This window comes from Dendropsophus ebraccatus, chromosome 3 (assembly GCF_027789765.1).
Source record: "Dendropsophus ebraccatus isolate aDenEbr1 chromosome 3, aDenEbr1.pat, whole genome shotgun sequence".
NCBI lineage: Eukaryota > Metazoa > Chordata > Amphibia > Anura > Hylidae > Dendropsophus > Dendropsophus ebraccatus.
Genome location: NC_091456.1, coordinates 137,595,765 through 137,601,764, shown reverse-complemented (window position 1 = coordinate 137,601,764; position 6,000 = coordinate 137,595,765). Strand labels below are relative to the sequence as shown.

General features: G+C 40.5%; 1 long non-coding RNA gene across 1 annotated transcript in view; it reads right to left on the bottom strand.

Annotated features, from left to right (window-relative positions):
- Positions 1 to 271: 271 nt before the first annotated feature.
- The window catches only part of LOC138787345 (uncharacterized), a 31,420-nt gene continuing 25,691 nt past the window's right edge, over positions 272 to 6,000 (bottom strand). The window contains exons 2-3 of the long non-coding RNA XR_011362346.1: positions 2,232 to 2,266; positions 272 to 368 (exon numbers count right to left, since the gene is read on the bottom strand). This is a non-coding gene — a long non-coding RNA (uncharacterized lncRNA). The remainder of the gene's footprint in view (positions 369 to 2,231; positions 2,267 to 6,000) is intronic.

Genomic DNA, 6,000 nt, shown 5'->3' with positions numbered 1-6,000 from the left:
TCACAATTTATTACTGACAGCTTTATTAAACCTATTGTAATGCTAGAGTATAACTAGTCCCCTATACACTATATACAATAATATAACTGATTTATTGGATCAAGTTTTCTCGGACTCAGCATACAGTCTTTTTTATATAAGCACACATCTGGAAAAACAGTAACATAAAACATCTTTGTTCATGATGTATCGCAGTGTGGCAAACATCCATACATTAAAAAATACAGAAGGTAAAATCCAAACTTTAACTGCACATCTAAATTGTTGGATGTCTTGCCAAATCTCCGCTCTGGGAATTTTTGTATGCTGGGAATTTTTCGGAGCTATTTGCACAGTAATTATTCTTCTGCAGACGTTTAAGAAGTAAACTGTGAAGCAAAAAACGAGTTATTAGAATCAAGTTGTTAGATTTCTCCTTGGTTGATGTACTATATTACTTTTATATTCAGGCTTATTCAATGTAATAACAGAAGTTCATTATGCGTATGTTTCCATAGTTACTGGATGCTGGAACGGCGGGTTACCAAGGTCTCCAACCTAAATGTATTTTTACTACAGCAAAACTTTAAAAAAAAAATTAAATGGCATGTTCAGAGTGTTGCTGGGTAGATTAATGCGATCCAGCTTGTAAGAGTTTAGTCCTGTCTGTCAGTCTGGTTACTAGGGATAAACTGTCTCATAATGAGGCTATGTTCCAACATCTTTTTTTTTTTGCTGTTTTACAGACGTGTTTTTGAACAGTCGTCATTTTAAGACAAAATTATTGCTTTATTATTCAAATTGTGGCCGCTATTTGCATAATACAGCAGTATTACAGAAGGGTGACTTTGTTAATGCATCTTCTTGTAAAAGTGTCAAAATTGTTTAATAACAATGTTAAAAAATGTCAATCAGCCAGTCAATCATCCAATCTAATGAAACCCAACTTGTATAACACAGTAGGAGTGGAGTGCGAGCACTGAATATGTAAAGTGCATGCTCAGTTCAGTAATGAAACCAAATTTGTATAACACAATAGGAGTGGAGTGAGAGCACTGATTATGTAAAGAACACGCTCAGTTCAGTAATGAAACCAAATTTATTTAACACTGTAGGAGTGGAGTGCGAGCACTGATTATGCAAGGCGCACACTCAATTCACTGTTCCAAGGTATAAGCCAATAGGTGTTTACAGTGCTCAGTGAGTAAATAATATGGACTGTGTCTTCACTGGTTCCAGTGAATCCCTATAGGCACCCAGTTACTTGGTAAATTGGACACTTAGGGCCACATGTATCATCCGGCGAACGGATGATTTTTGGCGGAAAGTGCCGATTTGCATAGTTTTTTTTTACGCAAATGGCCGATTTGCGAATAATATATATTCGCAAATCGGCACTTTCCGCCGAGTACGCCAGGGGGCGGAAAGTAGGCGGGAAATGGGCGGAACGGAGGGCGCGGACTCAGAGTCCGCACGATTTATCATCCGTTCCGCCCAAATGTACGCCGAAAACCTACTCCAGTCCTCAGTTGGCGTAGGTTTTCGGCGGTGCGCACCGGCGCGCACAGGATTTATGTACAGGCAGTCCGCCTCTACATAAATCCCCGTACCGCCGGAGCTGCGGGGGCATTTTTAAGTCCGGCGTAAAAAACGCCGGACTTAATAAATGCCTCCCTTAGTTGGCAGCTACAACAAACAATCACCCACAATCAGCCCTTCTCTCCTCTCCTCGCTGTCCCTATATCACTGTTAGTCTCTCCCTGCTCTGCTCTAACTGCCTGCTGCCATCCTGCTCTCTCTTCCACACACAGCCGACTGCAATTGTAGAATTGCAAGTGTAGAATGCTGAAGACTGCTTAATATCCTGTTTTGAGCAAAGAATAGACCCTGTTCAGCGCTGTATATTCTTAGGTAGATAAAGCTATGTGTAAAGTTTCAAGCTATTTTTTTTTTATTGTTAATTTGTAAGTGCTATACTCCTATTACTTTCAGCCTTTGTGTAGTGAGTTACCACCATTTGCAATTGTAAGGTTGAAAAGCACAGTTATGTCCTTTTCCCTGCTTCTCTGCCTTATACCCTACTGTTAACTTTATACTTTTCAATTTATATTCACAAAAACCCATAAACTTCTTTTTTCTAATAATTACAGTAAATTACCAAGTAAACAGGAACAGATTTCCCCAGACGTTAATTGTAATGTATGTCAGCAGGCCTGTAATCATTAACTGTTGCTGAGCGCACATGGATTTACCTGGTACAGCATCAAGATTTCACAGGAAAGGGTTTCTGCAGAGGCAAAGAGGAAAACGCTGTGTTTGACATCTCTTTTAGTATTTTGTACAAATATTGGACAACAACTTTGTATATGGCGACACCATTATATACAATATATATAATTTTAATTTTTAAGCATTTTTTTTTAAACAAAAAGGCTATTTTTCAAGAAAACACTTTCAGCCACTTATGCATAAAAACAGCAATGTTTTAAAAAATAACACTGACCCCCAAAATTTGTCATCAACAGCCAAAAAAAAGAACATGCCACCTAATTTAATAGCCATAAAAACAACCTCAATATTGATGCATGTACTGTATGTATGTGTTTTTTACCGGATGGTAAGCTGTGATCACCCCTCTCCTTAGCTGTGACCATCACCTCTCATTAGTTGCCTTTCATGGCAATCCTGCATTAACTTTTTACAACCATAAAATTATGTATGTGTATGTTTTTTGCCCATTTTTTTTTAAAGCTGTAAAATTACTGTTTTAGGCCATGTTCATACACTATATGAGACCGGCCGTTCCGTGACCTGGCCAGATCACGGGACGGCCGGTCTCTGAAAAGATCATCCCGGCCGCTACTGCAGTACCGGCCAGACGATCCTTAGCACCGATTAGTTCTGATGCGGGTGCATTAATGCGCGCTCGCATTAGAACTTTCAACTGCACACTATGAAGCGTGCGGCTGCAGCCGCTCGCTCCACAGTGTGCACTGACAGGGTTTTCTGCGGCCGCTATTCAATGTGGCGACGCTAGGGATCCTGGTCGGAGTGTATTCTATGTGTATATGCTCCTTCCAGGATTCCATAGGCGGCAATGTTACGTACATTTTCGTAATAACAACAGCCGTTGTTTCACTCGGCAACAATGGACGTAGTTTGACGAAAATATACATAGTGTGAACATAGCCTTAGGCTAGGTGTACACACAGAGTATTTTTGCTCAGTATTTTGGTCCTCATTTTGCAACCAAAACCAGGAGTGGATTGAGAACACAAAAAGGCTATGTTCACACACTGTTGAAATGTAGTGGATGGCCGTCATTTTATGAGAAATAATGGCCGTTAATTCATAACAATGGCTGATGGTTTAAAATAATGTCAATTATTTGCCATTAAATGACGGCCATCCCCTAAATTTAAGCAGTGTGTGAAATACATAACCTATCTGTGTTTCCAATCCACTCCTGGTTTTGTTTGCAATATAGGGACCAAAATACTAAGCAAAAATACTGTTTGTGAACATAGCCTTATGGCTAAAAAAAAAAAAAAAATAGCCAATAAAGGTCCTAGTTTTAGCAGTTTAGGGAATGTTTTGGGGCTTTGTAATTTGCAAAAAAAACTTTAGCAAAAATGCCCAAAATGACAGGAAGAAATGGCTTAACATTTTTTTAGCTGTTTTTGCAGGAAAAACTTTGTAAGGTTTAAGATACAGATCAAACACAAAGCCTAAACCAGGAGTCACTGTGAATGAAGATACTCTTTAGGCTTGATTCCGAGCAGTTAGATTTATTTTACTATAAATTCTGCAGTCATCCTCATCAAACAAAAATTCCTGTACTAAAATAGATTTTACAGACAGTTCCCCACTACAGCGTATTCAAGAAGCAGATCAAAACATGAAGCGCTTATCTGCAGACATTCTTCTTGATCATCAGCGTGAGACTGCTGCTCTCTTCAATGCTCTTATTGTGTCTTAGATCTCAGATACTACGACTTCTCTTGAGCCGAGATGGTAATATCGATGACCTGCCCTCAATATCTAATGGGTGGATGTCAGACTCCTTGCTCCGATGCTGATCCACTGGATAAAAGGCCTGTGGAGCTTCACTGACTCCTGTGACCCACAGCACAGTGCCATAGACTTGACTGTGGCAGAGCCAAGTACTGCAGTTTGCCGCGGCTCAGTCTTGAAGGGTTTTTCTCTCAAAGTAAACTTTTAATATGTTGATGCTCTAGCAGACAAGGGTATATTTACCTTTCCACACAACCCCAGTGTCCTCCTATGCCATCTTTAGGTCCCAACTAAACAATCACGCCACCACATCCGAGACTGACTCATCTCAGTAGTGACATTCCTTTTAGCCAATCACTGGCCACAGTGCTGCCCAGTCTCAGTGACTGAGTGGGCTGTCATTGATGAGACGAGTCCATCTTGGAAGTGGAAGAGGGATTGGTCAGCTGGGACCCAAAGATAGCATAGTCTGTTTGTTATCTTCTCCACCAGAATAGCAACATAATACAAGTTAAAATTCAGCAGAATACCCTTTTAAGGACTATGCCAGGAAAAACAATGAGGAAGACACAGCATTTGTTGAAAATACGCGTGTAAGGGGGGTGGATGATCCCTTTCTGTGTACTACACCATGGTTGTCAGCATGCACTTAAAGGGGTTATCCAGCGCTACAAAAACATGGCCACTTTTCCCCCTACTGTTGTCTCCAGTTCAGGTGCAGTTTGCACTTAAGCTCCATTTACTTCAATGGAGCTGAGTTTCAAAACCCCACCCAAACTGGAGACAACAGTAGGGGGAAAGTGGCCATGTTTTTGTAGCGCTGGATAACCCCTTTAATGCTGCAGCTAGGTAGGAATGGAAAGAAACTTTCCCTAACACAGAGCCTAACCCCTACTTTTTGTTGGGGTCGCGTGAATTATGGTCCCATTGCATCTCCATATCCATGGAGACCTGAACTTCCAGATTTGCAGAGTATCTCACTGCTGACCCGGAAACGGACCCTCGTGACAGGTACACTTTAATAGTTAGTGTATAGGTTGTGTATTACCATGTATTCACTCTTAGAACTTTCCTGGGAAACCAACGGAATTATAATTTTATAGCAGAGTCACGTAAGATGAAAGGAGAACTTGAAAAGACTGTTTGCTTGACATTAATGAGAGGAGTCTTTGAGTGCCATGTGTTTTCTCAATGGAGGCCACAGGTTAAAGCTTATGAGTGGGAAATTCAGTTAACACCTGCTTCCTTTAATTTTCCCATGGCTAAAAGAACTGAGTAACCTACTGCACCTCGGGCTGAGAATATTTCCATAAAGAAGGTATTAAAATCTTGAAGCTGTATGGTCTGGAGAAGAAAACAACAAAAAACGTGTTCTTTCTTACCGTTCCATCCCTTCTTCAAGATTCAACATGATTTGTTAGAAGTTTATGAAAAATAAAAGGTGATGTATGATGTCTATTTTTAGATAATGTATGGTACTTTTAACATATTTGTTCATCTAAATAAAGTACTGCTGCAAATAGGGGCTCATTCTTCAGGACTCCATTCTAAGGTGAATGTTAGCATATATGATTCCATTGATTAAAGGGTTATTGCGGGAAAAATGTACTGATAAGCTATCCCGCTCTTCCGCCACCACTCAGTCACTAGGCTGCCCCCACTTCCTCACAAAAAGATTGTCAGCCAGCTCATCTTCAGCTAGGATGAAATCCCACATGCAGAGATGGGGACGGCCAGGTGATGGAGCCATGGTGGGGGAGAGGGGTGAGCACCAGCGTTGCCACAGACACGCCTTTGTGACACTGCCTATGGAAAAACAAAACAATTTTTTTACAAAGATGATGGATGGACCTATAGAAAGGTAATAACAGACAGCTGGCTTAAAGGGGAAGTCAAGGCAAAATAATTTTAAGATATATTATTGCCCAACAAAGGTTATGAAAATGAATAGTAGACACTTATTACGGGAAACGCACCTATAGTGCATTTTCTCTGCACTTACTACAG